The 12610-nt window shown below is 39.6% G+C and overlaps 1 protein-coding gene across 13 annotated transcripts in view; it reads left to right on the forward strand.

Annotated features, from left to right (window-relative positions):
* Positions 1-12610, forward strand: part of EYA4 (EYA transcriptional coactivator and phosphatase 4) — a 365529-nt gene that overhangs the window by 45666 nt on the left and 307253 nt on the right. The window lies entirely within an intron of this gene.

Below are 12610 nucleotides of genomic sequence, written 5' to 3' on the forward strand. Positions count from 1 at the left end.
CGCAAACTCTCCAGGGAGAGTGCGCGCGGCTGCGCCGGGGCGATGCGCGCTCTGCGGGAAGGTGTGTGGGCGCCCGGGTCCCCGCGGTCGCGCCATTGCTGAGTACCCCCAGCCCGGGCTGGGGCCCGGGCTGCTCGGAGTGCCTTGGTGTGTTCTGCCTTGGAGGACGCCCTGGAGCCCCGAGGGTCCCTGCAGAGCCTTTTTGTGCCTCGCGGAGCCCTCGCGGAACAGGGTGCGCAGCTCCATACCTGCACTCTATTCCCGCCTCTCAGAGGTGCGCGCTCCTGGGTCTCCCCTGCTTCCTTCTTGTGACATTTGTTACTTTGCCTAGTAGCCCCTAGATGTGCCATTTGCAAGGATGCTGACCCAGGTCCCATAGAGGGCCCCAGGCGCCTGGGGTTTTCGCGGTGCTGGGTGCGTGTGTACGTTTAATGCTTGTGTTCTAAGCTCAAAGCACCAACCGGGCTGTTGGGCTGCGGCCGTCCCCCTTTCATAGTTTTTATGTGGCGTGGGCCGAATGTCTCTTGCCGTTTCCCAGGGTCCGTGAAACGAGAGGCGCCTTTTCAGAGGACACGCGTTCATTGGCCCGGGACGCAGATGCCGTAAGGAATCCTAACTTCTCCAAACGGAAGGACCTGACCCGGGTCGGGGGTAGCGGGTTTTCTCCTTAAAAAACCTGCAGTGTCTGGGGTGGCTGTGGGGCTTGAAAGGGCTCGATGCTTTAGCGTCGTTAAGCGAGATTTGGAAAGAGATCGTGTGTGTGCTTGTTTTATTTTGCGCCGCACAACAGCCAGAACTTTCGTTAGTAGCACTTGAAAGATGTCTCTTTCTTTCGTAAACAGTATTCGGAACAGCTTGGAGCAATTAGAGAATTTGCCGACCTAGTGCCACGGCTGAGCGGTGGCGAAACCAGAGAGCACGGTTTAATTTTTGTGATCCCTTTTCTAGTTGGGGTGGCAGCGTCTCCCCTCTCCACCACCTCTGTTTCTCCTGCTCTTGAAAGCTAACGGGGTTTGTGTTAGACGTGAGTGAGTGTGTGGGAGGATGTCGTTTGGAGCGCGTTTTTCTCTCCTCGCCGCCGGCGTCTGTCCTCTGCACTGTCCAGCGGGCAGTCATTCATGAATCCTCATCCGAGGGCAGTGGAGGAAGGTGCAGGTCCCTCGGCCCTTTCTGCCAAGGTGGAGAATAGTGACGGGGCGTGTGTTTTGGTTTCAGAGCAGTTCCACGTGGAGCACCTCCGTGTGCGTGTATGTTGTGTACTTGATCTGTGAGGAGGTAACAGGAGGCTCGTGTTCAAACCCAGTGGGCCGTTGGCCATTAATTTGCTTTCCTGGCTGTCATTACAGACACTTCCAAAATCTGATACCTATGAGAACCAACAGGTTAGGTTTCACATTAAGAGCTCATACTTAACAGTTTTCTTTCTCCCTTACCCCTTTTGGCTTGGCACCCTGGGATCAACGTAATTGATGGAGCAGAAACACGTCTTCTTGAATATGGCAATTTTGTTCCTCTTCTGTGCGGCTACTTTTTACACTCTCGGGCGTCTGTCAGCTTCACTGCGCGCTCCTTCGGGACTTAGATTGGAGTCTTAGGAGCATTTAAGGATCGTGGGTTCCTCTTCCACAGCTCCTGAAGTTTGATTTATATGTCGGTGACTGTTAGACTTGGAAGTTGAGGATGGTATTTTGTCTGTTGCGTTTTTGGTTTTATTTCAAAACCGCCTCAGCACAAGGATTATACTTGATAACTTCACCCGGGTAGAATTAGGTTTGTCTCCCCCAACCTCTTTATTTTTAAAAAAATTATTTCTAGCCATTTTATAGCTGAGGAACGAAAAACTAGGAAGGGGGTTGGGCAGCGAGAGAATCCTAAAGCAAAATGTTTGATACATAGCAGGGTGTGGTATAACCTTATCCCAAGAAATAGATAGCAATAGTAAGAACAGGGAAACTACTTTGTGTGGAGCTAGGCTGCTGGAATCTAATTTTTATGGTAACAATACCAAACGCAGATATAACTACATTCATTTTTTATTGTTATTATAAACCATAAAAATAGTTTGTTCCGCCTCATTAAAAGTTGTGAGCCATTCAGAGTCAAATAACTTTTTTTTTTTTTTTCCAGAAATGGCTGTAGGTGAGGGTTAAAACCTTTGACAGTTACAGCTTTGAAAGTAATGTAATTAGATTATCTGAAAACTGTTCCTTTTCCCCCCTGATTATTAGGGATGTATCCTTGCCTTTAATAATAGGTAAAGGTCTAAAATAATAGGTTTTCAAGAGATAGTTTTCCTTTGCCAGTTATCTGAAAATAGTACATGTCAACCTAAGATCACCATAATTAGCAATTGTTTCACAATTATAACTGAAATTAAAAGATTTACTTGATTATTCTTTTTTATGAATAAGTATTATACAGGATATTAGAGATTTAATTTCTCTTTAACACAATAAAAATTTATATATGCACATATTTAGAGAATAAGTATTATGTTCAAGCTTAAAAATTAAAAAAAAAAACCCTGAGATTCGTATAAAAAGAATTTTGTATAAAAGCAATCATTATTCCTATTAAGAAATACAGATACTGCGTTCTGGAGGATTTGTAGAAGTCAGTTGAAAAATATTATCTTTTGTCAAAGTTTCTTTTGTGAGGGAAGACTGGAGGATCAGTAGTTCATCATTTTGCTATAATTTGTTTTTTCTTTCAAAAACCTCTTTGAGTTAAACAAAAAGAAGAATAAGACCTCCATTTCTGAAAGTTTCCTTTTTATTTATATTATGATTTGGGGTGTAAATAAATTTTACATAGCCACGGGAAATAAGGTGTCCAATTTCATGTTTTCAATCTCTGTTGCAAGCTCTAAATGACTGATGCCATGTCTAAAAATACATTTATGTGGCTTGGTATTTAATTTTAAAAAATTTTATGCACTGAAATGAAATTAGCCTGAAGTTTTAGAAAAGTAGAATGGTAGAGAACCCATGACTGTTATGAAAAGTTAGGATGTTGGAAAATTCACATTCTGACTCACAAATTCACTTACTTCACCTGGTGGAAGCTCACACTTTTTATCCAGAATTCAAGAAGAGGGGAAATAATCCTTTTCAAGGCTTAGTGAAGTGTTAAGTAATTTAATAGTGCAAGTATTTATTTTATTTTTCATTATCTTTTTCCCTCTTTTAGGTAAATGCAGGAACACTGAACATTCAGTATAAGCAGGCCCCCCTTTATCAGAAGTTTATTCACCATAGTTCTGTATTGCAGCTGCTGGTCATATTTCATGGAGCTGTTAAAGCACTTAAAACCTAAAATTAGGTACTGTCTGGTTGTAAATATTTTAGATCACTCATCTAAGAAACAAATAGAAGAGTGTATTATCAGAAGAAGATGTTCTGAATCCTCTCATTGAAGAGCGGGACAAAATGTATCAAACATTTTGTTATGTTTTCAGTATATAATATAATCATGACAGTTTCTTTTTCAAGTGGATATTAGTCTTACATATTCTAAACTCTTATAAAGTGCCTCCCTGTAGAGTATCTTAAATAACTGTATTCAGAAATACCACTGGGGGGTTTTATTACAGCAGTTACTGGGTGAATGCAATCCACAGCAGGAGGAATAGGATGACTTTCAGTGTACCTGCTCCTCTCATGAATTTTTCCCAGTGAACTAAGAAATGGCATGTTCTTTCAGGCACTCACTCTAGAGATGGGTGAGAGATGTAGTGGTGTATTTAATTGCAGTATGTGTGAGACTGCATTTTGCAGTCAGATAAGTTTTGTCGTGGGGGACACCGAAGATTAAGTTGTACGCACAGTGAACTTGGCTTCACTTAGTTTGAACTTGAGTCGAAGAAAATAAACAAGAATCACATATTCCCAAGTAGTATAAGCAATTCTGATTGCTTTTAAGAGGTTTGCAGACTTTGTAAACATTACTGTCACCTAATATTGCTTGTGGCTCTGCACATTAGGATATGCTTTGGTAATATACTGTTTTTCTCTTGAAGTTTGTGATTCTTACCATGTCCCATCCAGGTTTCTACTAGGAGAGTGGTACTGAAAATAAATATCACTACCCTTACTCCCCTAACTCCCCTCTTCCAGAAGAAGAGGTGAAACAGATGAGTTTAAAAATAGAAACCATTTTAAGTTATCAAAACCACATTTATATGGTGGTTTAAAACAGTTGCAGAGTGTGTACCTCTAAGTCACATTGTAACCTTTGCTGTCATTGAAAGGTGCTAATTGATCTTAGGGCACTGACATAATAGTATAGTTTGATATTTGAAACCTTTCGGCATTGGTCTGGCCCTTTTCTTACCCTGAGATTTCAGTGTATGGCCGATGAAGAGTAACACCATGTTAAAATGTCAGGAATTCTCATTTTTTTTCTCCATGTACATTTTAATACAGCAACTGATATTTTTAAAGCGTTTATGTATGTGCAGTAAGTAAATTTATTTTAATGTACTTCTGGGAAAGAAGGACCTATATTATATATTGTCATGTTAAGGTTTTTAAATTTTTTTTCATAGGTAAATTTTATTTTTAGGTTGAAATTTTTAGGCAAAATCTGATTGCTGGGATCACATTTGAATAGGTTCAAAGTGAACTTGCATTAAAGCAATACAGAATACTCATCTTGAAATTTCATGTATGAAGTATATGTTCTTAAATAAATGGAGATCTTAAGGTATTAAAAAAAAAAGTCACTTTAGTTTTTGTATAGTTGTAACCGTTCTGCCAGTGTGAGTAATTATGATTTTCACCATCAGTAATTATCATAGCCATCACATCATAGATGATATTTACTGAGTATTTATTTACTTTTTTTGCAAAAAAATTTAAGGTATTTATGTGTCTCAACTGTGCCATTTTTATTATTCCCATTTTACAGATGAGAAAACTGAGACTCAGTTATGCAGTAGAGTGGAGCCAGGATTTTAGCTCTGCAGCCTGAACCCTGATTCCCTATCCTTAAATGTTGCCCTAGACCATTTGGTCCCACCAGTCACACCTGAGTTCATTTTAGGGGGTGCCCACACATTTTATTTTTATATTATTAGTTATATATTTATTTCTAACATTACTAAGAAGATATGTTAGATTTCATATTAAACCTACATTTTCCTAGATAATGTTGTTTAAGGCAAAACCAGAAAAGGATTGAAGCAAAAAAAAAAAAAATGTAAAGCACCTATTTAAAGAAACATATTAAGTGACAGTGAACAAGTGCTAAGTTAAAATACCCAAAATCATGAAGGTTGATGGCAAAGGACTACAATTGGGAGAAACTGGTATTCTAGAAGGCTCCCTAAACGCTGGAAACTTCTGTCTAGATCTCTTCAATATTTGACTTACATGCAGTCTTTTCTTTTGCTTCTCGAGCCTTATCCTTTAGATAGATGTTATCAGTTTTACAGTTTTTCTCTTTTTGCCTTAAGCTTGAATGCTCATTATAAATCTCAGATGTTTCTGTTGAACCAACTAATGAGGACTGCATAATGAATTTCTAAAGGCAAGCTGAAATGATAACGGGGCTCACTCATATTTCAGAAATACTTTCAACTTACATAGATATCAGGCTTGGCATTTTTAAAGTTTTCCTTAGGTGAACATCCTTGTTCTGCTGTTAATAATCTGTTTTATAACTTTAATGTACTTTTCAAGGAAGCAGCGGTTTTTCTTTTGATTTATGTATTTAGCCACAGAACCCTTCTTTCAAGTGAAAGCTAACACTAAGCCCACTAGAGAAAAGTCCACTGCCTTCGTGAAGCAGGACGTGCGTGGCCTATGAATCACTCACCAATCCTGTTTCCGACCATTGGTGCCTCCCCAGGTCTCTGTAAGGATCGTGCAGTTTGCAAAAAAAAAACGAACCTTCTGACGAAAAGTCAGTTCAGAGTACCTCCTGCAGTCTGTGAGAATGTCATCCACTAAAAAACCAGAACAGAACAACAAGCAACTCTCAAATACGGCAAAATATCTCCCAGTGTAACGCAGCATCAAAAGGTGTGTCGGTTTATCCTAGTGTCACGTGGATATTCTTAGTTAACCTATCTGCAACTTTCAGTTTAGTACTGAGAAAATAAAAAGTAGTCAGAATGTTTCCCACATGGAATTACGGGTCTGAATGAGGCACATAAAATTTGTTCTTAGAAAGGTTTGTTTGATTAGAGCATCTTTTTTTTTTTCTTTCTTCCTTTAAAGACTTGACAGAGACTCATCAGCAGTGGCATAAATTGACTTGACCTTAGATTTTCAGATAAATTATTGCTACCGTTTCTGTTATTCTTTCCTGCTTCCTTTTTAAAATGAAAGGGACATTTCTTGTGAAAGGCTACGATTAAATCATAAAAATTTACGTTCATATACCATTAAGTTTAATTCTGCTCACAAAAGCAATAGCATTAAATTTGAAATTTGATCCTTAATCAAATAGGTCCACCACATAGCAAGAGGGCTTATTCTCTGCACGGTAATATACACAATTCACAGGCCTCTGCATATACCCAGTGGAGGGATCTATTCATTACATTTCACTTCTGACTCTGAACTCCCTCAAGTTAGAGGATTTGAAAGGACCTGAATGTTCCGACTAAGAGATGGAATATTTCTAACTTAATGCATGCAGTATGTTGAAAGCGATGATGACTTGGAAAGTCCACAGGTCTCTGAATTAGCTAATTCTCTTCACTTCAAATTTTATATTTTAATGCAAATGTGTATTCACATATGATTTTGACTCAAGTAATTCTAGCCAAATTGAATCACAGGGTGGGCAAGTCATGTTCCAATTTCCTTTTGCAGATTTTCAGTAATCTCAAATTGTGCTTCTAGTAGGTAACTTTAGAATCCAGACCTCAGCCAGTTGGGCAACAACCTCAATATTACTGAAACTTGTCTGTGAACTTTAGGTATTTAGATGATGCTACTCTTTTTGCTTTTCATAGTCGACCCAGGTAGACTTTTCATTTAGGTCTGTTTTGTCATGTCAGTTGTTGACTTTAGTTTTTAAAGGCTCCATTCATGAAAATACTAGCAAAGTTCTGGGCACATGGTAAATACTTATTAAATGCTTTTTTCATTATCAGTGTTGCTGATGAGATGCCAAAATTACAATGCAACGAATAGACTTTTTTCCTACTCTGGATGATTTTGAAGGCTTTGGGACTTTTAGTCTATGATTATACTAATAATAAGTTCTACTTTTTCTTGGCATATACCATTCATAGAAATGGTTAGCTTGGTAAGTGAGTTAATTGTGGTAACAAGGTTATAGGTTTAATCCTCAGATGAACATACTAGCTATAGGGGGACACTTGTGCTACACACACTTGGTCATATTGTCTTTGTTGTCATAAGCATAGTTGTGATATCCTGACCTTCTCTCTTTGGGGACTACTCTGGTCTGTGCTGGATCTATCTCTAAGACTTTTCTGCTGTCCCAAGGATGATCAACCACATCTGTTCACAGTTTTTATCAGAACCCTTCTTGACTTAAAATTCTAAACAAAATAAATTCCCTGTTGCCTAGAGGGCATATTCTAAAATCCTTAGAAGGATCTACAGGACCCTTCAAGCTGAGAACTTTGCTCAAGTTTCCCTTTTTACCTCTCACCAGCCACTCACAAGAAATCTCTTCTCCAGCTGGGTGGAAAAGTGCAACCTTCAAATACACTCTGGTCATTTCTGCTGCATTTCTTTGTGCATGTGATTCTTTCTATCTGGAAGACATCTTTCCTTTCCCCCTGAAACTTTCTTTTCTACTCCTTTTGCAAGACTCAAGATGCAAAATGTTACCCCCTCTGACCACCAAAGACTGATCTGGATATTTCTAGTTTCCTTATTCCCAAAGAGCCTAGTTTCCACCTTTTAGCATAGCAATTGCCACATTGAAATGTAATAGGTTGCATGAGTTTAAATTCTGCTCTTGACTGAGAATTTGCTGATGCTCTTACTGGTATTTGCCATTCTATATTTCTAGTACTGGCACCCCACTCCAGTACTCTTGCCTGGAAAATCCCATGGACGGAGGAGCCTGGTAGGCTGCAGTCCATGGGGTCGCTAAGAGTTGGACACAACTGAGCGACTTCACTTTCACTTTTCACTTTCATGCATTGGAGAAGGAAATGGCAACCCACTCCCGTGTTGTTGCCTGGAGAATCCCACGGATGGGGGAGGCTGGTGGGCTGCCGTCTATGGGGTCACAAAGAGTCAGACACGACTGAAGTGACTTAGCAGCAGCTGCAGCAGGGGACACTAAATTCCTATTGAATCAATGAGTTAAAAGAAATGGGGGTGAAGGCAGTGGTGGTAGCATGGGGGACAGTTAGCATTACAAGGCAGGACAGCCTTAGCCATGACCTCAGGAACACGGGGTATTGATCTAGTAGAATTGCATCTCTAAATTCAGGCCCAGCTTGTATGTATGATGTAGAGATGTATTTATATCACACATGACCATTGGTAAGTCAGTGATCTAGTGGATAAAAGGAGGGTCCTGAAAATCTCTGGAGATGTGAGTGTTTCTTAGCACTTGACATCTGAGGAACCTACTGTTCTGGCATAGTGGTTAAGTACAAAGAATATGGACCTGGGCTCCTTGGGTTTGAAACCCAGCTTTGACACTAATGACTGTAATGATGAGCATGTTACTTAAAACAGATTTTGCTTCAGTTTTCTCATGTGTAGTGGAATGTACTTCTTGGAGATCATGTGAAAATTCAACAAATAAATATCTGTGAAGAATTTAGAATAGTGTATGACTGATGTTGGGAAAGACTGAAGGCAGGAGGAGAAGGGGATGACAGAGGATGAGATGGTTGGATGGCATCACCGACTCAATGGACATGAGTTTGAAGAAACTCCAGGAGTTGGTGATGGACAGGGAGGCCTGGCGTGCTGCAGTCCATAGGGTTGCAAAGAGTTGGACATGACTGAGCCACTGAACTGAACTGAGCTGATGATATGAATACTAGCTATTATGAATGTGGTTGTCTTCCCTCCATTGAAGTATGCTAAATATTCCAGAGATATTTAGAGCTGAAAGTCATTTTTGGGGTCATAGACTGGGGATTAAAAATTGAGTCCCTACTTGGCAAATCTGAGGCTGGAGTTACAAGAGAAGACATTAGAAAACTCAGTTTTGGCCATTAACATTGCATGGTGTTTCTTTTAACAAATACTTTCCCGTATAGTCATCTAGATTTTATTTATTTACTTAAAAATAATTTTTATTGGAGTCTAGTTGCTTTATAATGTTGTGTTAGTTTCTATTGTACAGCAAAGTGAATCAGCTATATGTATACATATATATTTAAATTTTTAAAGACTTTCATCTTTGTGGTTTCTCAGCTACTCTAAGCCATTTTAAGAACATTCTATACTGATCTTTTTGTTTATCAGTTCAGTTCAGTCGCTCAGTCGAGTTCGACTCTTTGCGACCCCATGAATCACAGCACGCCAGGCCTCCCTGTCCATCACCAACTCCCGGAGTTCACTCAGACTCACATCCATCGTGTCAGTGATGCCATCCAGCCATCTCATCCTCTGTCGTCCCCTTCTCTTATCCCTCCCAGTATCAGAGTCTTTTCCAATGAGTCAACTCTTCGTATGAGGTGGCCAAAGTACTGGAGTTTCAGCTTTAGCATCATTCCTTCCAAAGAAATCAGCCAATATTTATTTCACCAGTTGCTTTTTTTTTCCAGCCTGAAGGCACCAATTATAAGAATTTGTATAATTTTCCCAGGTGATGCAGTGGTACAGAATCCGCCTGCCAATGCAGGAGACACAAGAGTTGCCGGTTTGATCCCTGGGTGGGGAAGATCCCTTGGAGAAGGAAATGGCAACCCACTCCAGTATTCTTGCCTGGAGAAGTCCATGAACAGAGGAGCCTGGTGGGCTACAGTTCATGGAGTTGCAGAGTCAGACATGACTGAGCATGGATGCACACACTTGAAGAACTCAGTGTAAACTTTTTTAAAGGATAACACCACAGCTTGCTATGACTCTGTCTTTGCAGTCAGCAGGAGGTCATTGAAAGTGAAAGTGTGAAAATGTTAGTCACTCAGTCATTTCGACTCTGTGATTCCATGGACTGTGACCTGTCAGGCTCCTTTATCCATGGAATTCTCCAGGCAAGAATACTGAAGTGGATTGCCATTTCCTTTTCCGGGGGAGCCTCCCAGTCCAGGGATTGAACCCAGGTTTCCTGCATGCAGGCAGATTCTTTACCATCTGAGCCACCAGAGAAGTTATTAGCATCTCCATTTTTCGACTTAATCATTTGGTCCTTGGATTCAGATGTAATGATTATATGGTGAAGAGAGGCTGAAGGAGGAGGGAAGATTAAACGTTAATTGTCAGGGTTCTATTTGTTTTAACTGCTCACCTGGAATTGCTGCCAGGCACACCTGTTTAAAAATATGATGTTACTATTGATGTTGTGTCTGAATCTCTCAGTGTATTTAGACCAGTGTTTCTCAAAGTCTGATTATTGACATTTTGAATTGGATAATTCATTGTTGGAGGTGTGTGTGTGACTGACTTGTGTGTGCATTTTAGGGCGCACAGTGTAGGCTGTTGTGTGACATCCTTGGTCTCTACCCACGAGATGCCAGTCGCAGCCTTCCCTGATTATTAACAGTGACTCCAGATTTTTGTCACATGTCCTCCAGAAGCGAAATTGCCCTCAGCTGAGAAATCATAGTCAAAGTCGGTTTTAAGATCACTTGTTAAAGTCAAAAAATTTCCAGGCATCTGCATAAGAGGACTGTTACTATTTTTAGTTAAGTATGGAGAATCTTCATACATTCCTCCTAAGTTTAAACACAAAATCAATCAATTCTTATTGGCCTGTGTTGATAGATAAGCCTTACATAGAGAGGATTTACGGATGGCTTTATATAAATGGGAAATTTCCAGGTGGTGCAGTGGTAAAGAATCCCCCTGCCAATGCAGGAGACACTAAGAGACTTGGGTTCCATCCTGGGTTGGGAAGATCCCCTGCAGTATGGAATAGCAACCCACTCCAGTATTGCCTGGAAAGTTCCATGGACAGAGGAGCCTGATGGGCTACAGTCCATGGGGTTGCAAAGAGTCGGACACACCAGAGCATGCATGCCTTTTACACAGATTGGCTATTGTCAGCATATTTTTCTTCTCTGAAAACTATGTATGAGTTGGAGGACCAGAATACTTAGTAAATTATGTCAGAAGTAGATATTTATTTGAATTACCTATATGACTATTTTTAAAATATTACTTTTGCTGTCAATCATTAGTAGATACTTTTGAATCATTTTTGATAATGACAATTGCTTATCTTTTCCCATAGATAAATATTCAGTAATAATAAACTTTTATTTTTAGTTTGTAGTGTCAGAAAAAGTAAAGTGTTATCTGTAATCACAACTGCCTAAGATTAAAATACTTTATCAGTTAAGTCATTTGTTCATTTGTAATGAGAAAGTTTCAAACGAAATACGCCTTAGCTTTCAATTTGTATCACAGTTTCAGGGTCTTGAGTTTAATAATATTGGTACAGTCTGCAGAAAGTAAAAATGAGCATATTGCACGTAAAAACTCCTTTGCTGATTTACCCAATCCAGACTTTATGTTCTAATTCTATAGGTTTAATCTTGGCATGCACATTTTGTCTCTGCATTGATATGCAGTTGACTACAAGTAAATGTGACTATAGTCAGAGTATTCCATCTGACACTTGCCTAGTTCAGGTGTCTATGAAAGGCTCTTCAAAAATTACTGAGAAGAACAAACTGGGAACATATATGTATTAACATGAAGTGAAGGAGGATAACTTTGCTTGCATAAGTTTTGTGTTGCATGTAAAAATTATTTTGGAGTATGAAACAATTAATACTATAAATATATGATTAAACTAATGTTTATGTGAGGTCTAAACAGGAGAGAAAATTTAAATCTCACTAGTAATTGCAAGATACTTGAAATTCCACGTGTATGTATTATCTAGTGGTTTTACTTTAATTGTATTAGGCAGGTAATCATGTTACCTGGAAGCGGTCAGACAGACCTAGGGATTTCACATCATTTACTAATTGATGCTCAAGCAGACAGGGCAGAGGTACTTGAAAACAAACTCCCTTTGTCTCTCTGTCTGTCTGTCTTTCTTTATTACCTCTGCTTTGATTTATGCTTTAATTTTAGAAATGTACTTTTAAAAAGGAAACGTGGCTGCAAATATAACATACTGTATGTGATCAAAATGTATTTCTGTTTTCTGGAAAGAGAAGGACTCCTCACAGCTACTTGTTAGCAGAGAGATGAAGTGGGTGCTGGGCAACCCAATGACAGATGGGGGCCCTTCCAGGAGAGTTAGGTGGGAGTTGTAAACCAAGGGCTTAAATCATAAGTTCTCAGACAGCAGAGGAGAGTTCTGCTCCACGCATTGACAGGAAGTCCAAAGAAGGCATAGCACACATCAAGTCCATCCAGGCACTTTATTCTTGACATTGAACAGGAAGCCTGGTAGCCCTTGAGTCATTGGAGAATAGCCAGTAAACCAGAAGTTCTGTTTTTCCAAATGGACACTCTTTGGGTTCATAAATCAGGGAACC

Source organism: Bos indicus x Bos taurus, chromosome 9, assembly GCF_003369695.1.
Source record: "Bos indicus x Bos taurus breed Angus x Brahman F1 hybrid chromosome 9, Bos_hybrid_MaternalHap_v2.0, whole genome shotgun sequence".
Classification (NCBI taxonomy): domain Eukaryota; kingdom Metazoa; phylum Chordata; class Mammalia; order Artiodactyla; family Bovidae; genus Bos; species Bos indicus x Bos taurus.